The sequence below is a fragment of the Prionailurus viverrinus genome, chromosome A1 (genome assembly GCF_022837055.1).
Source record: "Prionailurus viverrinus isolate Anna chromosome A1, UM_Priviv_1.0, whole genome shotgun sequence".
Classification (NCBI taxonomy): domain Eukaryota; kingdom Metazoa; phylum Chordata; class Mammalia; order Carnivora; family Felidae; genus Prionailurus; species Prionailurus viverrinus.
Window position 1 is genome coordinate 68753597 of NC_062561.1, and position 18904 is coordinate 68772500.

Below are 18904 nucleotides of genomic sequence, written 5' to 3' on the forward strand. Positions count from 1 at the left end.
TTTGAGAAAGAGGAGCAAGCAGCACTGGAGAGGGGCAGAAAGAGGGAGACAGGATCTGAAGTGGGCTCTGTGTTGAAGCAGAGAGCCCAATATGGAGCTTGAACTCACAAACCATGATATAACGACCTGAGCCGAAGTTGGATGCTTAACTGACTGAGCCACCCAGGCGCCCCTCTGAACAGGTTTTTTAATAATTGAAATCATGCAAAGTATATTTTCTGACCACAGCAAAATTAAATTAGATATCCACAACAGAAAGAGATGTGTGCCAAACATTTGGGTACTAATAGACTTCTAAATAACCCACGGGTCAAAGGAGAAACCAAACAGGGAATCAAAAATTATTTTGAGTTGAATGAAGGCTAAAAAGAGGTGACCATTATTGAGTGCAACTAAAGCAGTGCTTAGAAGGAAATTTATAACTCTAGATGCTTATAACACCAAAAAAGAAAGTTTCTAATCCCAATAATCTAAGCTCCCATCTTGAAGAAATAGAAAAAGAAAAGCAAACTAAATCCAGAGTAAGCAGCAGGAAGGAAATGATAAAGATGTGAGTAGAAAATTGTGTGTTTACAAATTACTGAGATGGATTCAAGAAGAAATAGAAAACCCGAAAAGTCCAGAATAATAAAGAAATGTAACTAGTAATTTAAAATCTTGCCACAATGGTCCTGCCTCTCTTGTCTTAAATAGTACATTCTATTAAATGTTTAAAGTAATAACAATCTTTACAAACTCATAAAATAGATGAAAAGGGAACATTCTCACCTAATTTTTTTCAGGCCACAATTACCCTGATACCAAAGCCAGACAAAAACATGGCAAGAAAACTATAAATGGATATCCCTCAGAAATATAGATGCAAAATTTCTTAACAAAATATTAGCAAAAAAAAATTCAGAGGCATATCCAAAGTATTCTATAGCATGAGCATGTGGGGTTTATCTCTCAGGAGTGCAAAACTTTGAAAACTAACATCTGAAAACTAACTAATTGAATAACCATATTAATAGAATAAAGAATAGAAACTACATGGCTATCTCAATAGACACAGAAAATACAGTTGATATATACATTTCTGGTAGGGATATACAATGGTACTGGACAGTACATGTCTAGTTTGGAAAACATTTTGGGAGTTTCCTAAAAAGTTAAATATAACTTTACCAGACAGGTTTATAATTCCAAGTTCCACTCCAGGATCTACAGAAAGAAATAAAAATATATGTCCACACAAAGAATTATATATGAACACTCATAGCAACATCATAATAGTCTCAAACTGGAAATAATCCCAATGCCTATGAATTTTAAAATGGGATGTATCCATATAATTAAATGCTATTCAGCAATAAAAAAATAACAAAATACTAATACATACTACAGCATGGATGAACCACAAAAACGTTATCTTAAGTGAGAAAGCCACACGCATACACAAAACACAAATCTCTCTATTATATGATTCCATTTATACAAGATGTCCAAAAAAGACAAATTATTCAAACAGAGAGCAGATCAGTGGTTGCCTGGGTTTGGAGGTTGAAGCAGGATTGAGTGCAAACAGGCTCAAGGGAATTTTTTTGGAGTGATGGAAATGGTCTAAAACTGACTTGTGATGATGGTTGCTAACTCTGTAAATTTATAAATTTCACTTAATTCTACATATGCAATGGGTGAATTTTATGATATGTGAATTATACCTTTAAAAAGTGGTATAAAAATGTCTTCGTATTTTCATCTGTAAAAAATGGATATACACAATGTTGTGTGTATAAGAAATGAGATAATTCGTAGAAACAACTTTGCACAGTGTTTGGTGGAGTGAGTCAATGTTTGTCAGCATCCTCCTCCTCCTCCTCCTCCTCCTCCTCCTCCTCCTGATCCTCATCTTTATACTGAATCTAAACATCTGTCTTCAAGACCCTGATCACTGAACTGAGCAGCAGAAAATGCTACCCAAGCCGGTGTAAATTGGTAACATTCCAAATTCATGGTCTCTAACTTTGGCTGAATGCTTGATGCCTCCTGGCAGTTCTGTGTCTCTCATTCAGAACCTTCTGTTCTTTTCACAGAGCTCTTCCAAACTTCATCTCCCTCCTCTCTCTTAATCACATGTGAAGGCCACCTCCCACTTCACAGAGAATAGCATGTCAATGAAGGGATCCTTTGAAGATATTTGTACGTCTGCAGTGATCTTTCCATCTTCTTTTCTACAAATGTCAAAATCGTCCCTCCTCCTTTTCTTGGGCAATTCTTGCTTCTGCCCTGGACAAAGTCCTTTGACTTCCTCAGGGACTTTATTAGCATTCTGCCATTACTAAACAAAATAAAAAATATTTGCCAATACAAAGCTCTTTTTCATTCTTTGTTTATCCATTCGTGCCTTCACTGATGTATCCAGCAAGTTTTTATTGAATGCCTACGTTGTGCCAAATACCTTCCCAAGGATCGGAGATAAGATGTTCAGCAAGAGAGAAATGGCCCTTGATCTCATGGAATTTATACAGTTTAGTAGAGAAACAGTAGTTAAAAATAGTTAGAAGAGTAATTAACTTTAATTATTAATAAGTACAACAAAGCAAAAATATGGGAATACTAAGAGAACATATAGGGGAAGTTCCAGGGATAGTTCACTGAAAGTTGTATTTAAAATGAATTGTGAAGGATGGATAGGATTTAGCAGGCAGTTGGAGATGTAGGACAGGGAGGTGGGGAGAGAATTCTGAGTGGAGGGATGACCATGTACAAATGTCTTGAAGCCAAACAGGAGAATTGCTTGGGTTTGGGACTAGAGAGACAAAATTTGAATCCCAGCTCTGCCACTGACTTTGTATCATGGTGTGGTCATGAGCAGTGAGTGACAGAGCCCATCTGAAGATCTAAGGGTACAGTATAGTCTTACTGTCTTGCAGGAATAACTTCATACTTTACATGCATTATCTCGCTTATTCCCTACGGTAACGGTGGGTATTATTACCTTCACTTTGAAATATGGGATCAGAGATTCATAGGGCTTGATTCACCCAAGGACACTGACTAGTAAGCGTTAAGACAGACTTTAAGTCTTTTTTGAATAAGTTATGTTACGGTGATTTTGGCAGAGAGCAAGGGCTCAATATCATTTCTTTTGTACCTATTTCTTTCTTTTGCTCTTCCCTCTGACGTCACAGCACCATCATCAATTCATTGGATTACATCACATCCATGCTCTTTTTTTCTGGTATTCCTTTCTTTCCAATATTTTTGTGAGGTTAAGATTTTGAGACTATTAAACAGAGATATGGTTAATTTTTAAATGGCTGAGGATGTTTTCATTGTATCGGTATCATTGCTGTTATTTAATATCACAGTTAGGATGTGACAGCAACATTTTTGAGCCTCAACTTCACTATTTCTAACCTAAGGGATTTGATCTAGAGAATAAGCATGGTCACTTCCATCTCTAATAGGCCAAGAATGTGTATTTCTGGACTTTCTATGTAAGTTAATTTTCAAAATTTTACTTCTTGATCAAATAGCAGTTATATTCTATGCCCTCATGAAAATAAGTAAATGAAAGTCATTCATGTAACTATTTCATCATGTTTCACGACATATAATTTATAGATAGGACAGTGCATCTAGTTAAGTTACTTTCTTATATAGAATAAATTTATGAGCCCAAGCATTTGAAATTTACACTGTAAGACATTTAAAGTGTCTTAAAGGTTTATATCAATACATTTTAATTACATAATGTCATCGTGATGAATTTATACCAGTACATTTGCCAATTTTTTGTTATGTAAGATGTCATTTAATCGTGGAATCAAAAATGCCTTTCTCATACTAAGATAGATAGTCTTTCAAGACAAGATAAACACCAGATTTCCACTTGTATTTGTTTTATTTATCATGCTCACAAAATAGTATGCCTATGGATTGTGCATAGAGTAATTTATATTTTGCTGATGCCAAAGTCTAGAAACAGTATTGAATATGAAGTGAAAGCACATTTGTTTTTTGTTTGTTTGTTTATTTATTTTTGAGAGACAGAGAGAGATAGAGCACAAGCAAACGAGGGGCAGAGAAAGAGGGAGACACAGAATCTGATGCAGGTTCCAGGCTCTGAGCTGTCAACACAGAGCCCAATGTGGGGCTGGAACTCACGGACCGCGAGAACATGGCCAGAGCCGAAGTCAGATGCTTAACCGACTGAGCCACCCAGGCGCCCCAGTAAAAGCACGTTTGTAAGGCCATATTTAAACAGAGAAATAGGTAACAGAAAGTAGCCACCACTTTAGGTAGACTTTTCCATTCTCTTAATGTCTAACTTTAACTTGTAACGAAATCTTCTGAGAGGGTCAGTATCCAATTAAACTCTTGTACTAAATGTTGAATACAGAAGCAATTGCTTCTTTACAGAAAATATGGCTTCTGGAAACTTCTAAAATGCATGTCATCTTTTGAGTATAAAAAAGCACATTTGTTATCCTAGTTCAGAGATAATTGCTTGCCATTAGGTTGGTTGGGACGTAAATTTTACTCGTTTCTGTCAGCTAGTGTGTCAACTTCCTAAACTCCCATCTCCATCTGTCCCACCAGTGACAAGCCGAGTATCATTCTGCCTTCCGCCAAAATGATAATGACTCATAAATGTAAATTTCATTGAAATCACACGTGTGGAAACATTTATTAACTTTTCTTTCTTTCTTCTTCTTCTTCTTTTTTTTTTTTTTAAGGAATAGAGAAATCAGATGGGTTGATCTTGGCTCAGCAACATTATATAAAAAAATCCCTTCCAAACGAATTCACTTTCCTTGTTACAAGAGTGTAAACATATTATTGATTTTTTTCCTTTTTTTTTTTTTTTTCTTTTTGCAAGCATTATACATGCATTTGGCTGTCAGGGCTTTAGACATAATAGTGTCATAGCAAAGATACTTACTATGCCTTCCTCTAGGTTGTGGGGGAGATATTGTGAGACCAGCCACCTGCAATGTGCCCTTATGTCAGGATTCTTGTCTCTAACTTCAGAAACCACAATTTATCACTACAGACGGTGACTCTAGACAAATTCCTTTAATAAAAATGGCTTTTGTTTTCCATCTAACTACCGCTTTTGTTCTTTTCCAAGCAGTCACCAAGTCCTTGCTATTTGCCATGCTCTGTTTTAAGCTATTTATACATATTAGCTCCTTTTAATCCTTACCAGAACCCTTTGAGATAGATTAATGATGCCCATTCTACAGATGAGAAAACCAAGGCAGAGAGAGGCCTCTCTCACACGCACACATAGCTGGTGAGACGTGAAGCCAGGATTTGAACCCAACAGTCTGGTCGGGTGAAAGCTACCCTCTTATTGACGACACATCTTTTCACTTTTAGCATATTATCTTAGTCCTGAGAAAAGCCTAATCAAGCAGAGTGAGAAAACTGATGCGGAACAGGTGTAGACAATATCCTTAAGTGTACACAACGAAGGCAATTAAGTGGCAAAGCGATGCCTGGCTGATATCAAGGCGCATGCTCAGAACGCCTTCTGACATTCTAGGAAGCGCCGCCCCCTGGCCCCTTCCGGGCAAGGCGTTGCCCTGCTGAAGGGGACGAGGTGAGATAACCAGTGCTGCTGTCCCCGCATTCCATCCTATGCCTGGCCAAATCCTGTCAGAGGGTTGCAGAACTGGCCAGAGCACGCTCACTGCTGTGACACACGAGTTCTGAGGAAAGGAAGATGGAGAGGGAGGTGAGTGCCCAGAGAGAACCCCGCCCCCCACTTTCTTCGGTAGTAGGTACGATTAGTATGCGCATTCAACCTACTCATACAGCTCTAAAAAGAAAAAAGAAAAAAAAAAAGAAAGAAAAAAGACAATGTAGTTTTCTTATAAAGATATGAGATCCTGGCACATTAGTCTTACATTTACCCTTGAGGATAAGAATTCTTGCTGATAAGAAGTGAGCTATAAAATATGGATACCATGTCTCAAGTATTTAAGGATAAAGCGATAAACATGCAGATGGGGCCATTAATGAACATTAATTGCTTTAAATTAGGTTTTATTGTGCAGTGGGTAAATTGGAAAGTACACATTTGCATTGGTAATAGAAAATTAATTTAACTGCTTCAGGAAGCAAAATATCACCTGATGTGCTAAAACCTGTTATTTGCGGTAGACTTAAAAGAAAACTTGAAGGGCACTGTATATTAAGAGAAAATAAAATGAAATAAAATAAAACAAAACCATAATGAACTATGCTGGAGGCACACACATATGTGAACACCTCCTTAGGTGTAAACCCTGGACAGCTACTGAGTGTGCCTAGGCCAAGAAAGGTCCAGATGGCGGCTGGCTTAATGTTATATGTTTACTGCACTGTGTCGCTAAACCGTGGTGGTAATGTAATGGTGCACTGTAAATCTAGGAGTTATATGGGCCCTCAGGAGGCCTTTGGATTCTTCCTCCTCCCTCCAGGGAGGACATGTCTTGAAATCTTTCAGAGCAGATTGTTACCAACCCATGTCTAATAAGTGCTCAGAGGGACAGTGTATGCCCCCTTCCTCCGTGGCCCATTTCTAGCCAGTGCCCATCCGGGTGGAGAAAGTCCTCTCTCATGCACCTCGTGGTCTCTCCAGCAGTGGTTTAACCTCTGTCTTTTTATCTTATTTCTGAAGATAAGATGGTGGTTCTTCAACTTTCCTACACTTGGACACACTGTTCTTCTCTTTACCGCTTAATTTTTTTTTTTTTTTAATACTCATCTCCTTGTTTTACCCTGGATCCTGCTCTGAAAGAAGTAGTATTTAAAAAATGTTAAAATTTGGGGACACCTGGGCGGCACAGTCTGTTGAGCGCCGACTTTGGCTCAGGTCATGATCTCACTGTTTGTGGGTTCCCCGCGACAGGCTCTGTGCTGACAGCTCAGAGCCTGGATCCTGGTTCAGATTCTGTGTCTCCCTCTGTCTCTGCCCCTCCCTTTCTTGCACTCTGCCTCTCTCTCAGAAATAAATAAACATTAAGAAAAATTTTTTAACAAGTTAAAATTTCTGTGACAACTTTTCATCCTAAGGCAAAAGTAGCAGGAAATTGTCATCATAGTTGTTACGCTGACTTAGCCAGTGCTGCTGCTGTTCCTTAAGACAGGGGAGAAGGAGAGACAAGTGTCTGGGAGGAGGAACAGGGAACTGAGGTTTAAGTAGCAGAGAATACACTGATGCAGGGTTGAGGGGACAAAATGAAGCTAGAGAAGGATGCGTGGATGATTCAGTTGGTTGAGCATCTGACTCTTGATTTCAGCTCAGGTCAAGAGCCCAGGGTCCTGAGATCAAGCCCCGCATCTGGCTCTGAATTGAACGTGGAGCCTGCTTGAGATTCTCCTTTTCTCTCTCTCTCTCTCTCTCTCTCTCTCTCTCTCTCTCTCTAATAAAATTTTTAAAAAATGAGGCTAGAGATTTCTTTTGAGAGCCATAAAGTCATAGATTATTTTCAAAGCAGTGGGATTGAATGAGATAACCTAAGGAGTGGATGTGGAAAGTGGCATTAGATATAAAAAGAACAGAGCCTCGGGGCACTTCAGCATTCTGAGGTCTGAAAAGAGAGGGATGAACCAGTAAAGAAGATTCAGAAGAAGTGAAGCCAGAGATGAATAGAAAAATTAGGAGAATGTGGTGTCCTGGAAACCAAATAAAGAAATGCTTTAAGAAGATGGGAGTGGCCAGCTGTGTTTGATGCTGCTGGGAGGTCAAATGAGAGAAAGTCCTTGTTGACCTTGGCAAAGTCATTTTTAGTGGTGTAATAGGGACAAAGTCTGTTTGAGGTAGATTCAAGAGACAATGCCAGATGAAAAGCAGAGCTAGGTGAATGCAGACATCCTTTTCAGGGAGTTAAATATAAAAGGGAATAGAGAGCAGGATGGCAACGGAGGGGAATGTGAGTTCAAGAATAAGTGTTTTTAAGGTATGAGATCCAACAGCAAGAATGTATACTAGTGGGAATTATTCAGTAGCAGAGAGAAATGAAAATGCTAGAGAGAAAGGAAATGCCAGGGAGGGGATGATGTCTGGTACCCACAAGTCGAGTATTGATCCTGGATCTAGCTGGGAGTGTTCATCTGTGGCCATCGGAGGGAAGCCAGATATATGAGCGAAGATGGAGGAGGTTTAGAGATTTGGCTCATTGAATAATACATTGAACCATTCTTTTTAGATATTTGAATCGAATTTGTCTCAGGTAATCAAATATTTTCTTAGTTCTTTGAAAAATCCATTGGCCGTTGGCAGAGGGTCTCTTGTGCCAAATGGATAATGAGCAGTTAACAGAAATGGACTGTGTGTGGTGTTTATGCAGCCAAAGATCTGATAAGTGCTTTCTGCCGGGCATGGCTGTCCTCCCCGGGGGCCACCACTGATGCTCCTTGGCCATTCCTTCCTATATCTGGGACCAGACCCGCCAATGCCACAAGAACTGACTATGAACTCTAACAGGGCTTTACTGAACACTTAGGGAAAATGAAGGCAATTTTAAGCCCCATATAAAACGAAATACAGCACGAGAAAGGAAACACAATTCCTTTTCGGATCACCTGTGAATAATACATAGTGATAATAAAGTACATATTGACTATTTAACCATTTGGTGGGAAGTGTGTATAAGGGGTACAAGAGAGTAAAATCCTTACATTCCACACTATGGAGCCAACACGTAATATTTATGATGAAAAAATAAATAGAAGTATAAAAATGTATTTAGAAATGTGGATATAAAGGATAGAGAAAAAAAAACTTGAAAGTGGCTACTGTTGGAGAGCAAATATTACAGATGGGGCTAGTGGGACAAGGAGTGCTAATTTAACTGTAAGTTATGTAATATTCTAGGAGCTCCTGGGTGGCTCAGTCGGTTAAGCATTAGACTCTTGGTTTTGCCTCAGGTCATGATCTCACGGTTTGTGGGTTTGAGCCCTGCTTTGGGCTCCATACTGACAGCACTGAGCCTGGGTGGGATTCTCTCTCTCCCTCTCTCTCTGCCCCTCCCCTCTTCGCTCTCTATCCCTCTGTCTCTCAAAATAAAGAAACATTTTTTTTTAAGTTATGTAATACTCTAACTTTTGAAACTATTATTTTGTTTTTAGATGTCATTTTGATAAAAATATTTTAAGGCTGAGTAAATTATAATGTGGCATTACGGGCTGAATTGTGCCTGTCCCAAAATTTATATGCTGCGTTTCTGAACCACATTTCTCCTTTTGTGGAGACAGCTTCTTTGAAGAGGAATTAAATTAAAATGAGGTCATTAGGGTGGACCCTAATCCAATAAGCCTAGTATTCTTAGAAGCAGGGAAATTTGGACACAGACAGAGGCAACACCACGTGAGGACATAGGGCGAAGACACTGTCTACAACCCAAGGAGAGAGCTCTCAGAAGAAACTAGCTCGGCCGACGTCTTTGTCTCACACTTCCAGCTTCCAGAACTGTGACAAAAGAGATTTCTGTCGTTTAAGCCATCCAGTCGGTGGTACTTTGTTACAGCAGCTGTAGGAAACTGATACACTTGGGACTCCTTTATGGCAGTTGTCCTATTGAGGACATGGACCCAGGGCGCATCCTTGTGATTAAGTATAGATTCAGCAGAAGAGAATTGCCACTATCAATCCTCTTGGGGAGTCCGGGGGAATCCGGTGCTGGAAATGAGCAGTCCTTGAAATACATCAGGCCAGCATCTTCAAGCCTGTCTCCACTTCATCTACATTCTCTTCTGTGTGTGTTAATTTCCCCTTTGCCTCTCTCTTATAAGGGCACTCACGGTTGCATTTAGGGCCTACTGGGATAATCCAGAATAACCTCCCCATCTCAAGAGCCTTAATTTAATCACGTTTGCAAGAACACTTTTTCCAAACTTACAGTTCTCCGAATTAGGAACTGATATCTTTGGGTAACCATTACTCAGCCATCCACAGAAGGTAAATGGTATTTTATTGCTCAAAGCTAATAGAATCTTCCCTTTTGAAACTGCAAAATGATGTGTTTTGATGTTAGTTTCTGTCAGTCATTTGCTTCGTAGGCACTTGGTGGGTAATTTAATCTAGAAACTCATGTCCTTGATTTCAGGGCTATTTTATTGATTCTTTGAACTTTTTTCTCCAGTGCACTCCTGATCCTTGTCAAGAATTCCTACCTGTCAGTTGCGGAACCTCCTAGTTCTTCCACGTGAATTCTCTGGATGCTTATGTTTTCTCTTGTGTTTTCTGGTCCTTGGACTTTTTGCTCCAGTTCCTGAGAGCTTTCAACTTAGATCCTTTAACCTTCCTATTGATATTTTACATTTCTCACATTAAAATATTAATATCTAATAATACTTTTCCTCACTTTTATAGCCTCCAATTCTTATTTCATGACCACAATATTTTCTCATCTCTGATGATTTTTGAAAAAAAAATTTAATGTTTCTTTATTTTTGATGGAGAGAAACAGAGAGCAAGTGGGAGAGGGGCAGAGAGAGAGGGAGACACAGAATCTGAAACAGGCTTCAGGCTCTGAGCTGTCAGCACAGCACCCAATGCAGGGCTCAAACTCATAAACCCCAAGATCATGACCTGAACCAAGGTGGGGCACTTAACCGACAGAGACACCCAGGCACCCTCTGGATTTTTTAATTAGTTTTTTTTTTTTTAACTTTTAGTTTCATCTCTTTTTCTTCCAAGGCTTTAAAAAATCTGTTTGTTTCTACCTATCTCGTTTTTTAAATGTTTATTTATTTTGAGAGAGAGAGAGTGCACATGCACGAATGAGGAGGGGCAGAGAGAGAGAGAGAAAATCCCAAGCTTAAACTCACAAACCATGAGATCATGATCTAAGCCTAAATCAACAGCTAGATGCTTAACTGACTGAGCCACCCAGGTGCCCCACCTCTCTCATTTATGTGGGAAGATTTCTTCAAATGTCTGAATGTTTGCTCAAAGTTAGTGGTGAGGTAATGAACACTTATAAGGTGATGACAAAGCTCTTTTGCTGGGTGACCTCCAAGTGTCAGTTTCGATAAGTTTTTTGTTTTTTTGTTTTTCCTATAGGTGGTCCTTGCTCTTAGAGAGAAACCCTCTTTTTTCTGGGATGTGTGAGCCAAGCTGCTAGTATTGTGCGAGCTGAATGGGTAAAGAGGCTGGCTTCTCACCATTCATGAGCAGTCTTTCACTTCGTTCTCCATGGCCCTCAGATGGACTCATTGTTCCTGAGTTCATATGCTCTGATTTAGTCTCAATAGAAACTCCACATTCCTTTATTAAGACAAGGAAGAACCTTGGAAACATGGCCCCTCCAACTTCTGAGCCTTCTTGGGATCAGTACGTGCTCACCCGCTCACTTCTGCTTTCTCCATTCCTCCCTTCCCTCCACCCCCAACAGACTTGATTTCAGCTCTGCTCTCAGAACTTGTGCTGATTTCCTTTTACTTGCTACTGTTTCCTTTTCTGTTCCCAAATGGAATATCCTTGTGAGTTTATGCCTTTTTTATCCCTTTACTGTTTTACTGTTTTTAAACATCATGTTTCAGGAGAAAGTAGAGCTACATGCCTTGATTCAACTTACCATGTTTACGCTTCATCTGAAATAACAGTAAATTTAGCATCCAAGTAATCCATTCTAGCTTTAGCTATGCTGGGCCCAGCCTTCTTCCAGTATAAGATGCAGAGAAATTCAGGCCTGCATGCCTTCATCACAGGAGCTCAGTCTCTACTCTTGATGGTTGGGAAGCTACTACTTGGACAAGAATATAAAAAGCAAACAAAAACCAACACATGCACAAACACACACCCCTAGTATAAGCTGTAATTTTAAGTATACATTTAATTATATAAATTAGATATCCCTGAATCTGAAGCTAAATCTCAATTTGAAAAAATCAAGAACTGTATTTTTTAAGAACTATTATTTTCTAATTTTGAGAGGGAATTATTCTTTACTATTTTCTAAATATATACAAGTTCTCTCTCTTTCTAATATATATATGTATATATATATATGTATAACTATATATATATGTGTATATATATGTATAACTATATATATATATATATACACACACATATATATAAATTCTAAAATATATATTGTCTATCTCATTCTAAAGAAAGAGTATTTTGGTTATTTTGTTGAATGTAGGGCTTCCTCAAGAATAAAATGGTAAAATAGGAAGGAGCTTTCTCATATTTGCAGAATGAAAGGTCCCACTTTTTATAAGAGAAAATACATTTTTTTTTCCAATTCCAAAAAATTTTTTTTTTCAAATTCCAAAAAACATTTTTTTTTTCCAATTTCAAAAGCCATGTAAGATCAAGTCTCTCCTGGACCTCCAGTTACAGAAAAGTGTTTATGGTTATGTAACCAGCAGGGAAGTGCAAATCAAAACCACAATGGTGTATCAGCTCACATCTGTTAGAATGGTTATCATCAAAAAGACAAGAGATAAGTATTGGTGGAGGTGTAAATTGGTGAAGCCACTATGGACAGGAGTATGGTGGTTCCTCAAAAAATCAAAAATACAACTACCATATGACCCAGAAATCCCACTTCTAGGTATATGTCCAAAGGAAATGAAAACAGGATTTCAAAGAGATATTAGCACTCCCAGGTTCTCTGTAGCATTATTAAAAGGCAAGATATTGAAACCACCTAAACATCTTTTGGTGGATGAACAGATAAAATTGTGGTATATATACAATGGAATATTATTCAATGTGAGAAAGAAGGAAATCCTGGCGTTTGCAACGGCATGGATGAACTTTGAGAACATTGTGCCAAGTGAAATAAACCAGACAGAGAAAGATCAACGTTGGCATGGTATCACTTATATTTATATGTGGAACTTAAAAAAAAAAAAAAAAGTCAAACTCATGAAAACAGAGTAGAAACATGGTGGCCAGAGACTGGGAGATGGAAGAAATAGGGAGAGGTTGGTAAAGGGGTACAATCTTTTAGCTATAACAAATAGGGTCTGAGGATATAATGTGTATCATGGTGACTAGAGTTGACATCATTGTATTGTGTAATTAAAATTTGCTAAGAGAATAGGACTTAAATATTCTCAGTGAAAGAAAGAAAGAAAGAAAGAAAGAAAGAAAGAAAGAAAGAGAAAGAGGAAGGGAAGGAGGGAGGAAGGAAGGGAGGAAGGAGAGAAAACAAGGAGTGAGGCAGAGGAGATTATTATAAGGCTAAATGAAGATTGGAATCAGATTTGGAAATCTGTCTGAAGCAACTTGAAGGACTAACCTCTCTGTTCAGTTTTCACTGATACCCCACATGATCTCTCCCTGTACTGTCACTTTTTTCTGTGTGCACTGTACCTTCTTTAGATTTTGATTATTAATCCACTGCACCCACCAGTGCAAATCCACCAGGAGCCAGCCTGGTTGTGTAGCTCTCTATCATTGCCCAGTTGCACAGAGAGAGCTGTGCTCTTGGCCACCATACAGGGCCATTCAGCCTTCTAGATGAGTTACCCTGGTGTCTATTGCGAATCCCTGGTCCCGTCAGAGCCACCTGTGCAATGCAGAGGACCCAGGGCTGCCTCTTGGCCCAGAGCTCTGTATTAGTCTGCTTGGGCTGCTTGCTGTAGCAAAATACCACACACTGGCAACAAGCAGAGCTTCTTGAACCAGAAGCCAACTCTCAGGGCTGTAAACACCATCACTGACACGCCCAGGGCAGTGTTCAACCCCATTACAGTTCCATTAAACAAATGTATTTTTGCTGAATTGAATTAAGTTGAATTGTCCAAGAAATGAATGCCTCATATCAATTATAGGTAGTACCGGGCTCCATAAATTTCCCTGACAAATTGCTTTATGATTCCCATTCCATCCCAGGAGACCCAGGTAACTATTATTTTTTAAAGTCCTCATTCCCAGGTTGTAGTTGTCTCCCTTAAAGGTTTTGAGGTCTAAGTCATAATTTTCTAAATTATTTATGATTGTGTTCTTCAGAAAAGACCAAGAAAAGTTGACAAGTCTTGTGAAGTCAAGATAAATGACACCTTGTGTTCTCTTTCATCTATAAGATCCATTACTCTGTCAAAGGAGTAATTTAGATGGCTGTGATTTGTTCCTCAGAAAGTTATTTTGATTTTTTCCAGCACCTTCTCCTTGGGTGTGGTGGTCAGCAGGTTCTGTTAGGTGGAAAATCTCTCTGAGTAAACTAGAAGCAGGACAACAGGCAAGGTCATAGTCAATAAAGAAAAGTTGACATTGTATTTGCCTTTTCTCAAATACTGCATGGCGATGCCTACAGCCAATCTCACAGGTAGGGCACGGGTCATCTCTTTGGGTGGTCAGGGAGGTTTTCAGATTAAAAGGAAAAGTTGTTTGCCACATCCCTGGGTCTTGGATTACAGTAAATAGAGGTGAAGCAGGAGAACATCTATGTTGTTGTTGTTCCGAGAGTCCGTTTTTGGATTAAAGCAGGTTATGTGGATTAGTTTGCATTTTGATAGGATATATTTTCTCTACCCAGAAAGACACAATAAAATGTAAGATAAGACATTTCTTGGTACTTTAAAGTTCAGTTAGGCATGTGTGTGTGTGTGTGTGTGTGTGTGTGTGTGTGTGTGTACAGTTGACTCTTGAACAATGTGGGGGATAAGGGCACCAACACACCCTGTGCAGTCAAAAATCTGTGCATAAGTTTTGATTCCTCCAAAACAACCACTAATGGCCTGCTGACTAGAAGCCTTACCAATTAAGGCAATTAGCATATATTTTGTATATAATGTGTATTATATGCTGTATTCTTACCGTAAGGTAAGCTGGAGAAAATGATTAAGAAGATTGTAAGGAAGAAAAGATACATTTACAGTACTGCAGTGTAATTATTGAAAAAATTCACCTACAAATGGACCCATGCAGTTCAAATCTGTGTTGCCCAAGGGTCAACTGTATATGCATATATATTGTATGTATGTATGTATGTATGTATGTATGTATACCACACATTTTTGTTGTTCAAGAAAAATTAAAATGAGAAGGTTATGTGTCATTTTCATTCCCTGTGCTGTATTTCTTTTTAAAAGAGATTTATTTTCAGGATATTATTAGCAACTCCGTGCCCAGATCATTTTGCACTCAATTCTCTTATATATCTTATGACATTGTGTTGTAAATATTTGATTACATCTTTCTTCTTGAGAACTTGAGTCATGCTAGATTCACATAAATCTCGTTTCAAATTTAAGTGAATATTGTACTTGGTCAAAACACTTATTTATTTATTGTTTCATACTGAATTCTTTAAGGTGCAGAAATATTTTGAGGACTTGGGCCTATAATATTTGCTAATACCATTGTAATACATTATTGTAGCATTCTGACTAATACTTAAAACCAGTTAAAAGCAAGATGGGCTCTCTGACCTCAAAAGCAACATGAAGAACTGACAATGATATAGAGTTCCTCTGATTTCGATTCCAATTTATCTCATTAACTGTCCATCTATTAATTACCACACTGTACACTTCATCGTTTATTTGTTTTTCTTAACAATTCAGCTATTTGTGCAACCCTCATAGCATTCAGAAGAGGAAACAAAGAAAGCAGAATTTCAAAGCTTTTGTTATCTATAAAACAATTTATTAAAATGTCAACCCTGAACTCACCCTGAGTGTGGGGATGATAGGAAAATTGCATCTGTTTCCTTGCATAGTCATAGAACAAAGAGGTCACTCCTGTAGGGACCAGAGGAGACAGGACAATGGCTCTGTTTTCTTAATCACCACACCCTCCTCTGTCTGGCTGGCCTTTGCAAAGTTCTTCTATGCTTGTTAATTTAACTTCCACATAGGGATATAATCTGCAGATACCAACCTCTTTTCCTTATTAGGCTGTTGGATGGGACCAGGACTTGTCTTTGATGTCCTGAGCATCTTAATAGTATCTACAGGATGATAGCATCCAGCCATCTTTTTTTTTCAATATATGAAATTTATTGTCAAATTGGTTTCCATCCAACACCCAGTGCTCATCCCAAAAGGTGCCCTCCTCAATACCCATCACCCACCCTCCCCTCCCTCCCACCCCCCATCAACCCTCAGTTTGTTCTCAGTTTTTAAGAGTCTCTTATGCTTTGGCTCTCTCCCACTCTAACCTCTTTTTTTTTTTTCCTTCCCCTCCCCCATGGGTTTCTGTTAAGTTTCTCAGGATCCACATAAGAGTGAACACATGTGGTATCTGTCTTTCTCTGTATGGCTTATTTCACTTAGCATCACACTCTCCAGTTCCATCCACATTGCTACAAAGGGCCATATTTCGTTCTTTCTCATTGCCATGTAGTACTCCATTGTGTATATAAACCACAATTTCTTTATCCGTTCATCAGTTGATGGACATTTAGGCTCTTTCCATAATTTGGCTATTGTTGAGAGTGCTGCTATAAACATTGAGGTACAAGTGCCCCTTAGCATCCAGCCATCTTAATGTAACAGTCAAAAGTTGAGGACGACTGAACTAGTTAATTCATTAGTTAATGATGAGAAACATGAGCATCACTTTGAAAAGCTCTTAACGGGCTTGTTTAAAGCACACCACAGCATCCCTTCCTGCCTCACCCTGAAAGCGCTGACCATGGACTTCTCACTAACCCCCACACCAGCAGTTACACAGATTCTCGGTGTGAGAGGATTACACAGACACATTCGCACGTGCATGTTTGGATGCCTTTATTTGGGAGCTTTTTGCCCCCTCCCCCACCCCTCTCCCCACACATGCCCACTCCAACGTTCAAGCCCCCTCCCACCCTCCGCTATTGCCACAAGGCAGAGCCAAAGACACTTTACCCTTCAGCACCTTGCTGCTTCCCAGTCTTTGTCAGTGCTTCCTTTTTGTTTTTCTGTGAGGACTCACTTGAAATGCTACTGTTTCCTAGCTTTCTGCCCCCACAGATGCCTTCTTTTAGGGAGGTCACCTGCTGGTTACTGTGGCAACAGCTGTGAGCAGCAGATCCTTCTTTGCCGTTTCTTGCTTTAAGGTAGATATCGCACATTCATTCATCAAACATTTAAGGATCTGGTATGGGCTGAGATACAATAATGGGATCAAAAGTTCCAAGAAAACAGGTCCTGGCCTTGAAGGCATTAGAATCTTTGGGAGAATTGGAGAAAAATAAGAAACGGTGTGCCCAAGACCCCAAAGTGCCATATTTCAAACCGAAACGCAGAGGTGAGAGAAGAATGGGGAAGGAATGCAAGCGGTTTGGAGGACAGGGACCCGGTTCCGGGTTAGGAGGGAAGAGCCTCCGAGCCCATCCAACACAGTGCTCCAGGACAGGCTCGTCCTCTGGAGACGCCAGTGTTTATGGATGGGAAATTTCCTACGAAAGACCCCGCACCTATCCTAGCATCTCTTTCTGGGGGACAACTGACCCAAGCTGCCTACCACAGACTCCTTGGTTCCCCCCACTGACTTCTGTGCTTCATGGTGGGAATCTTGCCACTTCACCGTGGCATGGCCTAGCAACCCCTTGCCCTAACCTAAAAGGTATCATATTGCATTAGAAGCCCTGTGGTGTGATAAATGTAACCTGGCAATCCTCCTGTACATTTGTAAGCTATATGAGATGGCAGGACTCTGCTGAGAGGATAGGGAGAGTGAGTTCAGATTAAATGTTATTACAAGCCAGGCTGGGGTGGGGGCACATCAGGGTCTTCCTACCCGGAGATGAAGCAAGACACTTCAGTGCACTCCAGTCTGGGACAAAGGGGAGAGGACACTTCTATTACCTGAGTACAGTGAAATGTGTTTCAACAGAGGTGTAGACAATATGTTAGCACAGCTGAGGAAGGTTTAAGCACCACCATATTCCTAAGAGGTTTAAACCATAGCTCTTGGTCATGCAAAGACATGGGTCCCCATGGACAACTTTTAAAGACTGTTGCACTAGGAGTTGACCCACCATCTTGGAGCAACCGTCCCATCCTTCAACCCTGGGCATAATTTTCTACCCACTACAGGGATATTTAAATCTCCTGTAGACTTTATACTTCAGAAAAGTCCTTTCTAGAATCATAGACATGATGAGAAATAATAGGGAAGAGTGGGAAGCACATAGGTAGGTGGTAGAGGAAGGAGAAAGAGTGTGATGGCTTCAGAATTACATGAACATGATTTGGAATGCAGTCTTCACCACTCATTAGCTTTATGACTTGGGATGAGGTACATAGGTTTTTTGGGCCTCAGTTTTTACATCTTTAAAATGGCAGGAAATACTTACTATGATTAGGTTGGTTTTTCCTATAATTGCCAAAATGTGCCATTTGGGTAGCTCTTTCCTTTGCCTAATTGAGACAGTTGGCTCTGCTTTATGGGTTTTCCACAATTTGGGCTAGAATAAGAATAATAACACTTGATCATGTAAATTTTGTTTGGATGTGTTCAGATGCATGAATGTTAGAAATAAAATTAGTCCCCCAAAATGTGTTTTATACTGATCAAGATACAAGTGCTTTGTGAAATAAGGAATTATAACACCTGTTTTCGACCAATACTCTTTGTCAAATCTGGGAAAACAGTGTAGACTTCCTTTCTCATCTGCAGAGTCAAACTTACCTTCTCTCCACCTGGGCCTCCTTTGCTCTAGATTCTCATGATCTCTTGCGAACCATTCTCCATCCTGATGCTACTAGACTTAATTTCCAAAAAAGCAGAACTGATCACATCGCTAACCATATTACACCCTTCATTGGCCCTATTGCCCTAAAGTCCACACCTCTTGGATGGGCACTCAAAGCCCTAAATTAATCTAGATTCTTTTTAGTATCATCCCTATTATGTTCCATCATGGACTATGTGCCACTAATGAATTGATTTTCTAATATATTTTCTTCACAGGAGACTAATTCTTCAAAGAAAATCCTATTTAAAGGCTGATATGAGAATGAATGAAAAGGGCTG

The 18904-nt window shown here is 39.4% G+C and overlaps 1 protein-coding gene across 1 annotated transcript in view; it reads left to right on the forward strand.

The window, feature by feature from the left end:
- The window catches only part of HS6ST3 (heparan sulfate 6-O-sulfotransferase 3), a 659800-nt gene that overhangs the window by 498891 nt on the left and 142005 nt on the right, over window positions 1-18904 (forward strand). The window lies entirely within an intron of this gene.